Source organism: Benincasa hispida, chromosome 6 (assembly GCF_027475165.1).
Source record: "Benincasa hispida cultivar pf3 chromosome 6, pf3_genome.v1.1, whole genome shotgun sequence".
In the NCBI taxonomy this organism is placed as follows: Eukaryota; Viridiplantae; Streptophyta; class Magnoliopsida; order Cucurbitales; family Cucurbitaceae; genus Benincasa; species Benincasa hispida.
In genome coordinates, this window is record NC_143483.1 from 50,423,823 (window position 1) to 50,440,132 (window position 16,310).

At 31.2% G+C, this 16,310-nt stretch overlaps 1 pseudogene across 1 annotated transcript; it reads left to right on the forward strand.

The window, feature by feature from the left end:
- The first annotated feature begins 477 nt into the window (after nucleotides 1-477).
- LOC120080213 (protein DETOXIFICATION 51 pseudogene) lies at nucleotides 478-2,263 on the forward strand (annotated as a pseudogene). Its single transcript, XR_016530306.1, has one exon. The product of XR_016530306.1 is annotated as a protein DETOXIFICATION 51 pseudogene (transcript).
- Nucleotides 2,264-16,310: the final 14,047 nt, after the last annotated feature.

Genomic DNA, 16,310 nt, shown 5'->3' on the forward strand with positions numbered 1-16,310 from the left:
TGTGTATTAAAATCCAATATTTTTCATTATTTAATATGTTACAAAAAGAAAATTATTTAGCCAAAATCAACCTAGTTAATTCCTACCTATGAGATGGGTATAACTTGAAATGTAGTGAGTATGTTACTACTTGAAGGAGTAATACTTAGGTAACTATATCATCACACACATAAAAAGAAAAAAAACGAATTAAAATATTTCAAAAATAGAAAGAAAAATTTGCCATGGAATAGATTATGATTGAAATTTGTTGTGAGATGCACAAAAATAGATATTGACAAAATGCATATAAGTATTTTTATTAGGATAATACTTGGATGCATCTATTTTTGTGCATTCCTTCTCATCACTCATATTATGATTGTAAGTTATGATTGAACAATTTGATAGAATGTATTTATAAATGATATGCGAAAGCATTTTTCTTTTTCCAATTAGAAAACCTACATTTCTCTCTCTTCCGTTCTATTAATACCTTATCCCATAGCTCCCCATTTCCTCGACTGAGAAAAAAAAAATACCAAAAAAGAAAGACCCAGCAGGCATTAAAAAAGATTGGCCTCCCAGTATCTCTCTCCAATTCATGTACCTGATTCCCACACAAAACAAGTACTTCACTTCATTCCCCTTCATTCAATCATCATGTGTGTTTCAATCTCAAATCCTTCCTCTGCCCCTGCAACCAATTTCCCCCCGCCGCCACCACCGCCGCCACCGTCCCAATTACTTCACTTTTTCGATGTTTTCCCCAAAAAACAGCCACCACCGCCACCGCCACCGCAGCAGTTATTTTCATTTTCAGAAATTATCACCGAAGCCAAATCTCTGTTCTCATTGGCTTTCCCAATTGCTCTAACGGCTCTCATAATCTATTCCCGTTCAATCATTTCCATGCTTTTTCTCGGCCGGCTCGGTGACATGGAACTCGCTGCCGGTTCACTCGCAATCGCCTTCGCTAATATCACCGGTTACTCTGTTCTCTCCGGTTTGGCTTTAGGCATGGAGCCACTCTGTTCTCAAGCCTTCGGAGCCCACCGTCCGAAGCTCCTTTCTTTAACCCTTCACCGTGCGGTAATTTTTCTTCTTGTATCTTCATTACCCATTTCTTTACTGTGGGTAAAAATGTCCAAAATTCTCCTCTTACTCCGTCAAGATCCAAGCATCACAGCAATGGCGCAGACTTATTTGTTTTTCTCTCTCCCCGACCTTGTCACCAATTCTTTCATTAACCCAATCAGAATTTACCTTCGCGCTCAGGGCATTACCGTCCCATTAACTTTAGCATCGCTTGGCGGGGCACTCTGTCACGTGCCGATCAATATCCTGTTGGTTAGTTATTTTGAGTTTGGGGTAGCTGGCGTGGCGGCCTCAGCGGCGGCTACGAATTTTTTGGTGTTGGTTTTTTTAGTGGTGTACGTCGTTGTTTCGGATGTTCACGCTCCGACGTGGACGGCGCCGAGCCGGGAATGCTTGAGTGGCTGGAAGCCGCTTTTGGAGCTAGCCGCGCCGAGCTGTATATCGGTTTGTTTGGAATGGTGGTGGTACGAGATTATGATCGTGTTGTGTGGACTTCTTGTGGACCCCAAAGCAACCGTTGCTTCGATGGGGGTGTTGATTCAAACGACGTCGTTGATTTATATTTTTCCGTCGTCTCTTGGTTTTGCTGTTTCAACTCGCGTTGGGAATGAACTCGGCGGTGGCCGGCCGCAGAAAGCGAAGCTTTCCGCTGTGGTTGCGGTGTTTGTGGCGGCGATTATGGGGTTGGGAGCGACGTCGTTTGCCACAGGGATGAGGAATAAATGGGCCAGGATGTTTACCGACGACGGCGAGATTCTCCGGCTGACGTCGGTGGCGCTACCGATTTTGGGGCTGTGTGAACTCGGAAATTGCCCGCAGACCGTTGGATGCGGCGTTTTGAGAGGGAGTGCCCGGCCGTCTGTGGCGGCGAATATAAACCTCGGCGCGTTTTACGGCGTTGGTATGCCGGTGGCGGTTGGGCTTGCATTCAGATTAGGGGTTGGGTTTTGTGGGCTTTGGTTGGGCCTATTGTCGGCCCAAGTTTGTTGTGCTGGGCTTATGTTGTATGTGATCGGGACCACTGACTGGGACTTTCAAGCTTGTAGGTCCCACGTGCTGACGTGTACTGCGGGTGATGAATTACCCTTAATTTCTCCGCCCACACATAATTAATTTTTCCTAAATTACAGCAAATTGTAAAACAATTTAATTTATCAAAATTTAACGTATTATTAACCTGTCAAAATTTATCTCATTAATCTCTATAATCATAATACAGGTTAGTAAGAGCATTTACAAATTGTCAATGTTCTATAAATAAATACGCTTTTGTTATTATTTGTATTTACCATAGTTATGCTTAATATAAAGGAACAAAAACGATTATTTTGGAAGTCTTAAATCCACCAACTTCACTAAAATATTTATTATTAATTTAGAGTATGGAAGCAATATGATGTGAAATTTTTAGCTAAATTGGTTAATATTCTTCTTTCTAGTTGGGTCTATTATTTATTTTGAATATTTTATGTTTCCACCTATGAAGGCGACGTCATTGTCAATTCCGTTGATTTCTCCCATTCATAGTATTTTGGAATTAGAATAGACTTTTATTACAATAAAACCTTATCATAAGGAGAGAGAGAGAGAGAAAAAGAGGGTTAAAAATTGTTTGGGAAAATGGCATTAATGCAAAGAGGAAATTGGAGTTGAGGGAAATGTCTCCAAAATTCAGACATGTTTGGTCTATTTCTTTCATAAGTTTTCTTTCCTCAGACAAAAGACTAGTTGGATGTTTTAATCTAACGTACGCATAGTAGCACCCATCACCATCACGGACCTATGGTTGGTCAGTACGTGCACAAAAAAACATCAAAGATCTGTTTCTTAACTGTATCACTGTTTTCCCCATTCCCATTATGCCCCTCCTTTCCACTTAATTAGTTTCGACCGATAAATTCTGAGTAGAGCTTCTCAACTTTTGGAACAGCTACAAATATAACAATTAGGTTCAAAAAGGGGCATAAAGATAATGTAAAAGAAATTCTCAGATATTAACAAAAAATATAAATTCAGCACTGAGAATCTATTAGTAATAAATTATATCGTTCCAGGAGTCTTTCGGCGATATAGTTTATAATTGATAGGATTCTATTATTAATAAATTTTGCTATATTTGTAATTCTTTTAAAAAATTGTTATACGCTTAATTATTTAATCATAAAAGTATTACTCAAATCAATTACTGTGAACTTTTAGCTTTGTCAAATAGGTACTTAAATATTCTAAAAAAAAATCTCTTTTGAGTCCTAAATTTTGAAGAACTTATCAGACACAAAATTGAATTAGAGTTGCTAAATTATCAATTGAATTTCTATTTTATAACAATTTTTTTAGAAAATTTTGTTCAACAACACGTAGGTGGAGATTTGAATTCTCTTATCCTTTTGTTCAAAGGCATGTCTTACGTCAATTAATATTGAATAGCTAATTTGAACATAGCTAAATTAGTTCAAAATCTTCCACTTACATGTTATTGATCAACCTCGAGGTCTGGAGTTCGATCCCTCCTCTCCGTTATATATGATTCGAAAAAAATATCTCACATATTCTCATACGTTAAATATCATCTTGATCTATTGCCTAATTTTGAAGGCAACCCTTTTCTTATTTTTCATAGAAAATTCTCTATTTTCTCTCTATTGACTCCAACTCTGTCATTTGGATAAAAGGAACGATGAAGCAAAAGAAAGTTAGAAGAGGAAGAGATGAGATATTTCAAAACTAACCAATTACTTGATATTCTCAATTATATTTCCTTCTTATTGATGATGAAACTTATGTCACATTTGTCAAACTGGTCCGACATTGATTCTTATCACATTGTGAGATCACATATAGTATGCAAAGTTTATCTTGTATTGGTACCACTCTGCTCTTAGCTTGTACTAAAATAGGGTTTTACCCGTACATGTCTAGTCAATTGTTATCAAGAAAATAATAATAATAATAATAATAATAATAATAATAAATTATTATTATTATTATTATTGTTGTTGTTATATTATCATGGCAAAAAAAAAAAAGTGTGAAAGGCAGACAAATTGCAAGAGATAGAGTGTGTTGTCTGTTTTGAAAAGGCCCAAAGTTAGGAGGCTATTATATGGTTGGCATTAAAATTACCCACTCGATAAAAAATCACATCTATTTCCCCCACACCCTTTTAATATATTCACCTAAAAGAAAAAAAAATAGGGCAAGAAAAAGCCCCATTTGTAAATCGTTATACCAAAATAAAGAATACTATAAATGTGTGTGTATAGATAACATATACAATTGAAGTAAAAAAAAAAATTGTCATATACAATAGAAATCAAAGAAACCTATTAGTGCCGATCTGAATTTTTTTAATAAAATTGGAGATAAGAGGGTCAGAATTATAGAACCCATAATTATTAATGCATTCGTATGCCAATTGAATATACTTACTTTTATATAAAGGTCTCAGTTGATAGATCCAACTAGTAAAAAGAATATTGAACGGTAGAGTTCTTATTCGTAAATATGTTAGTCATATATATCATATATGTATTCTTACATGTGTTTTTTTTTTATTATTATTAAGATTAATATAATTATACGAGAGACTAATAGAGATAGTAAATAGGACTCTTAGTTTGAACTAGATGTATATTCTCAACATGAAATCTTAATTTAAATTAAAGTTTTTTTTTTAAAAAAAAAAAAAAGAGAGAGAGAGAAAGAGAGAAAGAAAGATATCAAATCAAGAAATCTCGACCTTAATTAATATATATGTTGAAAAATTGTAAAGAAAGTTCATAGCTACAAAATTATCCATCCACCAACCTTTCGACTTAAAATCAATGAATGTATATTGGATGAGTGTATATTTGAACTTAATACATACTTCTAGATAATACCTATTCTCTATTTGTTAAGGGACAAAACTAAATTAATAAACATGTTGTTCATCCCTTAAAAAAGAAATTAATCTATTAATTATTAATAATATATTTTTTAGAAAAATAATTTTCATCCGGATTGTTTTTAAATATAAAAAAATGAATAAATATAATAAAATGTTATTGTCTATTATTGTCTATCATTGATAGATAATAACATTTTATTATATTTAAAAATATTTTTGTTATTTAAAACCATTATTCTTTTCTTTATACAATATTTTAAAAATAAATAAGATCTCTGCGTCATTTTATTTCAGCACATGCATAAGATGACTAAGAAAAATGGTTACATTGTCACATTGTCGTAGTTTTGAGTTTTGAATCTCTATTATTTGACTTTTGATGACATAAGACCGTAAATGAAAAAAATGGCCCATGATTAGTCCAAATCAATTTAATTCACATATCTTAGAGATGGTGAAGTGACTGAACATCTTGATCAATGGGATTTGCCTTTGGAATCAAATCTCTTTGGAATTTGATAAAGATGTTTTTTCAAAATAAAAAGATAAATATATTATTTAATTCTATGGTTTATTTTTGAAAAATTGAATTATATGACAGATTTTAGAGTTTGATTTTGAAAAATGGCAAAATCGGTAAATAATAAGATTTATAGCAATTAGCAACTCACATGAAGGCACATGGCCACGAATTTTCAAATCCTGTTTTACCCTTGTCTAGTTCGTAGATTTTTTTTTTTATGAAACTACACATACATGGTAAGTGTAGAATCATAAATAATGATGGGTTGGTAATTGCTGATGTCTTAATTCTCCACTTTTCCTTTTATTGATTCATTTGAAAAATTAAAAATAACCGTCTTCCTTAATTTAACCGTAGTTTTGCTCACATAGTTAAGGTTTCAAACTGACTTTTATTATTATTTTAGTTTCTGTTTAACCATTTTTTATATTAATCTTAGTTGAATTAAATATGCAGATTTTTCTACCAAATTTATAATTTAAATATTCATGTATTATCAAATTTGATTTATCTAATCAAATTTTAAATCTATTCAAATGTTTGAATTGTTTTTCATTATTTTATACATATTTTTATTAAATTAATCAGATATTTTGTTCATATTTTTTAAGTTTTAAATTGTTTTGTATATGTTATTAGATTCAATTGTACATATTATTTCATATTTAGTCACTATGTTAGTTGTTATTTTGATAGTACTTGACTTGCCTTAGTTAGTTTGTATGTCCAAAATATTAAATACAATGTAAGTGTAGAGTTTTATTGATAATCAAGCAGTGTAAGTGGAGAGCTTGATTAATAACCGGTATATAAATACAATATAATTGGAGAGTTTGATTAATAATCAAATTAATCATATTATAATCTAATAGATTCAATTTCAAAACTGAAAAATGACCGTTTTGCCTCTTTTGGAATTTAAATTTATTTTTAATATTAAAATTAGATTTTGACAACTACCTCACGACTTGATTTAAACTAAACCAATATCTTCCTCATTTTTCTCCCTTAATTGATTCAAATTAACTATTTGTTTTTATTTGATTTAACCATTTTTCGAAAATATTCAGAATTAATAAATATTTAATTTGTTTATAACCATTTAGATTTTTATTTATAATACATCTTTAGATTTTATATTATTTTAAATTCAGATTAAATTTTTTTTATTCTAATTAGGATTTTACATAATGTTTTTTTAAATATTATCATCTATCAAACTGTATATTTCATTTATATTTGATCATTTTTTGTTGATGACATTTTATTCATTATCATCTTATTATATTATTATATCATTAATTTGTCTTTTTGACAAGTATTCACTTTTGCAATTCTTTACGATGAGTTAGGCTTCTTCCCTAGGTTTTGATACAGTGTAATTGTTGAAGCTTATAGAATAGAATATTGTAAATAAACGAACTCCTTTCCTGATTTTTCTCCATAAATTATATTTGAATTTATATTTTATTTAACTACTTATCGAATTTTTTTAATCCGAATAAACAAAAACTTACCCTTTTTTTTTTATATTTTCGATGTTTTCATTTTTTTCATATACAAACATGTAAAAATGGCTTGTTGAACCTAAAAAAAACATATAAATGAGAATTAAACTTTAAATATTTGAAACATATGGGTGTGTATATATATTTTGTTCAGTTTATTATTAATATCAATATTATTAATATTATTATTATTATTATTATTCTTCTTATTATCATCATCATCATCATCATTATTTATTAAAAGAAAATAACAAAAAACCTTAAATCTCATCTCCTTCATCTTCTTCACTTAGCCGTCCCAAATCTCATTTTCTCCTTTGCAATCTTATATCTTCAATAGATTATAGTTCTATGATTCAGAGTATCATTTCCTATTTGATCCCTTTCGCCCGCGGAAACGCTCCGATGCGATTAATTTTTCGTTCAGTAACTCTTTCTTGAATTCCATCGTCTTGGCTAGCTTTTAATGACCACTCTCACCAGGTTGCCGACATTTTTTCGCTCGCACAAATGTTCCCTGTTTTTGTTTCCACGGCTTTCAAGATCAAATGAGCAAAATGGTCACATGGAATGAAGATGATGAAACTCCCTAGAACTGGTTTGGTGTTGAATGCAATCATACTTTCAATGGTCACATCGTCCTAAAGTTGCAATTCTTTTACATATTCACTTGCCAACAACAACTTCACTGGTAAAATCAACTTTCCTTTTCTCACCTTGGAGGAAGTCTATTGTTGTATACGTCCATAATTTTCTAATTAATGACCGACTGGTCGTCATCTCCCACGGGAAGCATTAAGGATCATATTGGGTGATTTTTAATTTTACTTCAGGTAGAGTGTATTTGTGTTGTTTTTGAATCAGTGTATCGTTGCATTTTTGTTTGTACTTAATTTTATTGTTTTATGGTAGTTTTGTAATTTACTAATTAGTATTTTCTATTATATAAATTTGTTTTGCTATTTTTATAATTTTGAAACATATTTGCCATTTTTTCAAATGAAACTTTAAAATTTGTTGTTTCTCTTGCCAGTCATTTATTGTTTATTGGGTATCTTCAAAATTTACCATAGAAGTTTTCTTGGAGTCCATTTGTGGTCATTGGATCTCATACTTTGTCTAAGATTAATTTTTTACCATTAGATCTTCTACATTGTCCGAGGTAAATTTAGAGTCATTGATTTTTCTTTGTGGCTAGATTTCTTTAGGCTATAAATAAGTAGGAGTTGAGAAATTAACCCAAAATCTCACATCACTTGAGCAAAGTGTGAGATAAAATAGAGAAATCAGTTTTTTCTTATAAGAGAGCTCGATACTCCTCTAAAGTAAAGAAACTCTGTAATTCTCTTTTTATATAGAGAAATTCTTCTATCCTTACTCGTATTTTTTATCCTAATATATTTAGTGATTTGTTATTCCCACCCTTTCTTCATTATTATTCTTCGGATTTTACTCTAGAACCTTTTTCCGTAACAAGAATAAGTGTTATGAATTAAATAATAACTAAAGAGTAAAGTACATGATCGTTCACATTCTATGAATTGAAAAAAAAACAAAACACAGGCTTGTTGTTAAGAAAATGATGAAACTTTTATGGTTTTAAAAAAAGGAAGGAACTTTAGAGAAAGACGACATTATGGGAGGACAATTTAATAGATTTAGCATCTGTTTCGATTGACTTAATAAAAAAGTAATTTTTTTTAAAAAAAAACTAATTTTTATTTAAACACTTTTGATAAAAATGAATTTTAAATATACTTGAAAAACTATTTTGAGTGGCTACCAAATACTTGAAAAACTATTTTGAGCGACTACCAAACATTCTTTTAAAATGACTTATTTTCTAAATTAAACATTTAAAAACTTATTCCAAACATACCCTTGGGAAGATTTGTTTTTGGAAAACTTAGGCATATTATTTTTTTGGTTAATATTAATGAGTGATAATGTAACGTACAAGTTAAACACAAAGGAAAAAATATTGCAACAGTAGTTCGAATTCAACAAGAACGTGCTTATAGAACCTCTAATTTCCAAACATAAGGTATTTATTTTAATGTCGATATCAATATCAAGATTTTAATTTTACAGATATATTGATAAACTATCGATATTTTTGTAAGTCACGGAATTTATAAAATTTATTTATATTAATAGTTGAGTTGTTTTTACTCTCAAACTAAGTTATGGATATTATTATTAATATTCATATTTTTATCCGACTAAATAGATGACATTTAATTTTTTATGTTTGTAAAACATTTTTAAAAGATGTTATATATATCCATGGATATTTACTATCATATCGAACCCTTCAATTTATGAATATATCGACGAATATATTGACATGTTGACAGATATTTGGTTTTAATTGGGATAGTTGTGTATAAAACGTTAGTTTCTAACCATTTTTATAAGCACTCTCAACTAGCCCAAATGTGAACACATATTTAACTTATTTCAAGCTAGATCAAAGCTAGGACTCTCCTTTTGAAAAACTCTTGAACACACATATATATATATATAGAGCAAATATCAATTTGTACCCTTGAAGTTTGGAGATTGTATCAATTTGAACCATAAACTAATAAGTGTATCAATTTATACCCTAAACTTTTGGGTTGTTTCAATCTATACCCCAAATTTAGAACTATATCAATTAAAACCTCAAACTTTTATAAGTGTATCAATTTAAACAGTGAACTTTTATAACTATATCAATTTAAACCTTCTATTATGTTTTATTTGGATACACTTATGAAAGTTCAGAGTTTAAATTGATACAATTACTAGTTTAGGATTTATATTGATATAACTCCCAATATATATATAATAAGAATATGGGGTGTCATTTCTTAGAGATATGCAATACAAAGAAAGGAAATAATAAGGTATATAATACATAAATACAGAGAAAGAGAGGGAAGGAAAATGGAGAAGACAAGATGATTTTAGACCATGATGTAACCCACATGGTGTCCTTGTGAGTGAACACTATCACTATTCCTCTTTCTCTCTATGTTCCCTTATCTTAAACTCTTTCACTTTTTATTTCACTTTCTCCCCTTATATTCCTCTCTCTCTTCTCATTCAACAACTAACCTCTCCCATCATGTCATGCCCTAGCAAGCTTTGTACTATTTTGAGAGAGAAGAAAAACTTTGAGACCTCTCTCTCCCTCTCTTTCCCTAAAAAAAAAACACATGCACATAAATTTGTTGGGAGAGAAAGTGGGTTTTGTCCACCTAACATGCAACATTTCCCATAGTATGTACTAACTCAAGTTGTAGTTCTTGAATATTCCTCATGACTAATAAATTAATAATGAATTTCAGCTTACAAATATATATCACAAAACCTACATAGAGACTATCTCCAACCCTAGACTTTAGAATATAATGCACAAAAACTCTACAACTCTCTCTTCATAAAACTTATTATACTATACTGATGATATCAATTGTGTGAACTATCAAAAGTTGACTATTGGGTGCTGATGAATTGTTAGATTTTGACCGAACATTAGAAGAACAGTATTGTCTTATATCTGAAAGATTCAAAAAAATTATGAGCTTCAAGCACTATAAAAGGAGTTTGTCTTTAGTTTCAAATCATCCCAATTGGAACCATTTTAAGCTTCATGTACTAGCTCAATTGTGTGAGTGGTATAATGTTTTGAGAAAGTGCTCTTGTAATGAGGGTCAAGGAGAGATTTTATATGTGATTGTAATAATCTCTTCACCTAGTGGAATTTTTTCAGATTTGTGGGTTTTTTTTTTATTTCGATTTGCAGCTTTTCCACATTGATTTTTTTTTTTGTTTCTAGTTTTATTTCTTTGTTATTTTTCTGTTCATTCATGTGGTAGTAGTACATGGAAGGTTTTTCTCAACATGAATAAAGGTCGGTGATATAACAAAAGATTTAGAAGGAACGTGTTTAGGTCATGAAATGGCTACAATGACCAAATGTAGTAAGATCAGACGGTTGTTTTGTAAGAATAGTTGAAGTGCATGTAAAATATGTGAAGTGACTTGGACACTTAAATATATAAAAAAGGAGTGAAAATTGATAAGAATACTAAATGAATATAATAAGGAAAATTGAGTGTGGTATATATTAAAAATGTAGAGCATGAATAGATGGGAGTAGAGAGCAATTATTATATAGTAAAATTGTCACGAAACGGGCATGGTATGTCTCCTTGAGTACCAACTGATGGCTCTGAAACACATGGCCAAACCATTTTATATATATTGGGAAGTAATAGATGGAATGGAACACAAACATATTTTAGAGGAAAAACAAAAAGGGTAGACCTCTCATTTAATGCCTCTCCCATTATTCTCTACCACCTCTCACCTTGACACTTGGGACCTTCCAATGATGTCTACTTTAATCTCTTAAATTACAAGTCCAAGGAGCCTTTGGTTTACTAGGTAAAACTTTCAAGATTTTATACAATAACTTCTTTCAACAATCAATTTTCTGTAAAGGTCATTCACTTACTTTGCATTTTGTTTTTGTTAAATTCACCAATTTAATGTTTAATGTCTTATTTGATACTCAATTTAGTTTTGTCTAATCAATTTGTTAATTTTACGAAATCTTGAATATGTTTGTGACCTAGTAGATACAAATTTGAAAGTTCAATCACTACTAAAATTTTCATTATTCCCAACAAAAATTTTCTATACACACAAAAAGGCTTCGGCGTATCTCACTTCCCCCAACGGTGAAATGGTGACGTCGGGAGAAACTCAATCCCGACGAATCGTTTACTAGCGTCGGGATAACCAATCTATCCCGACGGTCTATAAACCAATCATCGAGCTTATTCAGCTATCCCGACAGCCTCAGGAGCGTTGGGTGATGTTTATGTTCTCTTGACGGTCAGAGCAACACCGTGCTCGAGTGACCGTCAGGAGTAGTTTGATTTTTAAAAAATAAGAAATATAAATAAAATAATCTCTGTGAAATTGGTAAATTTTGACCAACAATATGCAAGTAACCGTCGGGAGAATATTGGGTTTGCCCGATGGTATTTGAGCGACCATGGGGCGTTGGTATTTTGGCCGACGGTATTGGAGGGACCGTCGAGTGATCGTTATTACAATAAAAAACTTATGGGAAGTTGTGAAGTTATGCCGACGGTGGTGTCAAAATACCGTCGGAAAAATGTTCTGTTAGTCCGACAGAACGCCTGTGATCACCGGGAGTTCATAATTTCGCCGATAGTGTTTGATTTATCGTCGAGATATTGGCATTTATTCCAACGGTTTATCATACGATCATCGGGAGAACTTCGTTAAAAATCCTCGCCACAATTTTTTCTTTTCTTTTTGATCTCCTTCATTCTTTCGATCTCTGAAACCCATAGCGTCGATTTCTTCACCTTCCGCTCGCCCTCCAATCTGGGTAATATATTTTTCCCCTTTTTTTTTCTTCTTTTTTTCCAATTATTGATGGTATTTTTTTGTTTATAGGACTAGTTGTGTGCCATTGTGTTTTTATTAGAATTAATCCCATTTTAGAATTAACAGGGATTGTTTTGAGAGCTATCATAAATGAGTTCATTTTTGGGTTAGCAAAGTTGCTTGTGTGTGATACTGATTTTGTGGTCGTTAGTTTTCAAACATTTAGGCAAGACGAAAATGTGATAACATGGTGCATTTACCTTATCTATGAATTTTAATGGAGAGATTCTATTTATATAAATAAAGTTGTAAGGTAAATTTTTCTCTCTTGGATTTGAATTAACTTTTTTTTTATGATTCTTATCTTATTGATCACAATTTCTATATTTATTATTGACGTCACTATTGTCGTAGATGTCAATAATTTAAGTCTACTTTTATCTTCAAGTCTTGCACAATTTATTGAACCAACTTTTCATTAATGTATTATTTTTTAGTTAAAATTTTAATTGTAATATGTTCTATCATAAATAAGGGGATTTTCTACAAATAATACGAATTAGAATATCCTTGTTTTAACTTAAAAAACAACTTTAAGATGATATAAATTTATAACTTAATAACATAATTAAAACTTATATAACAATTCAAAATTTCCAAATTCTCTGACCTTTGCAAACTTATATAACATAATTAAACATACATATTTAATGGATTAGCAAAGTTTCCAAATTCTCTGAGATTTGCAAATCAATGAATTGTTACCATATCTATGCTTCTTAGATAGCTCATATATTTGTTTTGAGATTTTGATTTCTAGATTTACTACAAAATCCTAACGTTTATGGCTTCAAGCTCAATATGTCAAAATGTGTCAAACACATTTGGACATGAATTAGTCTAGAAACTATAATCTAGTTGTTGGCACACAACCTACCCTCCATTAAAGGGTTTACTATACCAAAACTAAATTTTCATTTAGTAGGATTGAACGACATAAAATAAGAAGCTTTTAGGTTTCATATACCTTTTTTTTTTTAATTATATTATTGAAATTAAGCTTATTGTCTAAATCATACAAGTTCAACTTATTAAGATTAGGAACAACTTATGAATAAAGAGTGGATTAAGATTAGGAACAAGTTATCAACTGAGTATGCAGAAGGAGTATATCGATTCCTTGAAGTTGCAAAACTTCATGTTAATAACTCGATAAAAACAAGATGTCCATGCAGAAAATGTATGAATGTAAGGTGGGAGCCAATAGATGGAGTTGAACAACATTTATTCATTAATGGAATTTCTCCATCGTATCATCAATGGGTATATCATGGAGACCCAATCGACTTGTCTAGGGGATACGAGAGTCACACATCTCATTCGACACATGATGATGGATTAAGTACGATAGAGATGAATGTTATAGATGAAGAAAATGAAATTTTGAATATTATAAATGATCTACAGTGTCCAATTGCCGATGTAAATGAAGAAGAAAACAAGGATGAGATGCACACCAATGCCCAGGAAAGAGATAACAATTCAAGCTTATTTGAAGACTTAATAAATGAAAAACGCAACCGGTTGTATCCTGGTTTTACAAATTTCTCTTCATTGTTGTTCTTGGTGAAGTTGATGCATATTAAAGTTCTTAGCAGTTGGACTAACAAGTGGTTTGATTTGTTAATTGAATTGTTAAAAGAAGCATTTTCCGTTGGAGCATCTATACCTAGTTCATTTTATGAAGCTAAAAGAAAATTACGTGACTTAGGACTAGGTTATGAGTGTATTCATGCTTGCAAATATGATTGCATCCTATATTGGAAAGAATTTGTCAATTTCAGCAGTATCCAGTATGTGGTGAATCTTGGTACAAAGTTGAATCTGAAAAAAGTAAAAAGATCCCATATAAAATTTTACAACATTTTCCTTTCATACCAAGATTGAATCAATTATTTGCATCTAATTATATTGCACATGAAATGAGGTGGCATAAAGATAAACGTGTCTTCTGAGTTTCCTTAGTTTGCTTCAGACCCATGAAATGTTCGTTTAGGACTAGCTTCAGATGGCTTCAATCCATTAAAAAATATGAGTACTTAATATAGTATGTGGCCAGTGGTGCTCATTCCTTACAATTTGCAACCTTGGAAATGCATAAAAGGGACAAATTTCATTGTCTCCCTTCTTATATTCGTCCAAAATATTCTGAAAAAGAAATTGATATTTACGTACAACCATTGATTGAAGAGTTAAAGGAGTTATGGAATGATGGTTTGCATACTTATGATTGTGTTAGCAGTGAATACTTTCAACTACGTACGTACTTATTGTGGACTATTAATAACTTCCCTGCATATGGTGACCTATCTGTATGAAGTACCAAAGGTTACCAAGCATGCCCTATTTGTAAAGAGGATACATCATCATTGAGGCTAAGAGGAAAATAATATTTTATGGGACATCGACGTTATCTTCTAGATAATCACAGTTGGCGCAAGAGCAAACAATATGATGGAAAAGTGGAACATAGATCACCTCCACTTTTCATGGATAGGGAAAATATCTTACGAGAAGTGAACTTGTTAAACTTTCTCGTGCTTACTAAACATCTAGAGAAACATGATAAAAAACATAAACGAAGTTTAAATTGGAATTAAAAAAGTATATTTTTCCAACTTCCATATTGGTTGAAACTTTTATTGAGACATAAGTTGGATGTTATGTATATCGAAAAGAATATTTGTGACAATTTGGTAGGCACATTGTTAAATATTGAGGAAAAGAGTAAGGATACAACTAAATATACGAAAAGAACTATACCTGCAAAAGGTAAGAGATAAAGTTGTAAAGCCACATGTTGCATATATATTGGCTACTAATGACAAGGTTGCATTTTGTAGTGGATGAAATCAGTCAAATTTCCTAATGAGTTTGTATCAAATATATCAAGATGTGTGAGTGAGGAAGATAGAAAGCTATGGGGGCTAAAAACTCATGACTTGCATGTTCTGCTTCAGAGGCTTCTTCCAATTGGTGTTCGAGCATACTTAAAAAAAGATGTGTCCACTGTTGTCGTTGAGCTATGCAAATTTTTCTATGATCTATATGCAAAAACAATATCTATAGGGAATTTTGGTCGATTACAAAGAGACATTATAATCGTACTTTGTAATTTAGAAAAAAATATTTCTACTGGCATTTTTTTATGTAACGGTGCACCTAGTAGTCCATTTTTCCTATGAAACAAAAGTTGCAGTTCCAGTTAGTTATAGTTGGATGTATCCTATCGAAAGAAGCTTGTGGATATTCAAACAATATGTAAGAAACAAAGCACGTCCTAAGGGTTCTATAGTAGAAGCATATATAATGATTGAATCGTTGGTATTTTGTTCTTTGTACATAATTGAAATTGAGATGAGGTTCAATAGAGATGAAAGAAATGATGATAGACTTCCAGATGATGAGATATGTGGTGAATTTTTAATGTTAAAAAAAATGTGCATTATTAGGAGCATCAAGAGTAAGGACATTATCGAGAGAAGAGAAATGCAATGCACATTGGTACATCTTGAACAATTGCATGGAAATAAAATCTATCGAAAGTATGTTTTAAACATTTTATTGTAATTATGATTTTGATACAAAATGTGAAATATAAAATTGAGACACGTCTCTTACTTATAGGCAATATTTGAGACTAATTCGATATGAAGCTCAAAGTCAGGATGATTTATACAGAAGGCACCAATGAGGTTTTCTTGATTGGTTCAAATCTCATGTAAGTATGACTTTAAAAGACAAGTAAAAATTCAATTGAATTAATTCAGGTGACATTAGTTTTAAGATCTATTGTGTTGTACTGAATTAACAAGTTCTTTCATTGCGTGAAAATGAA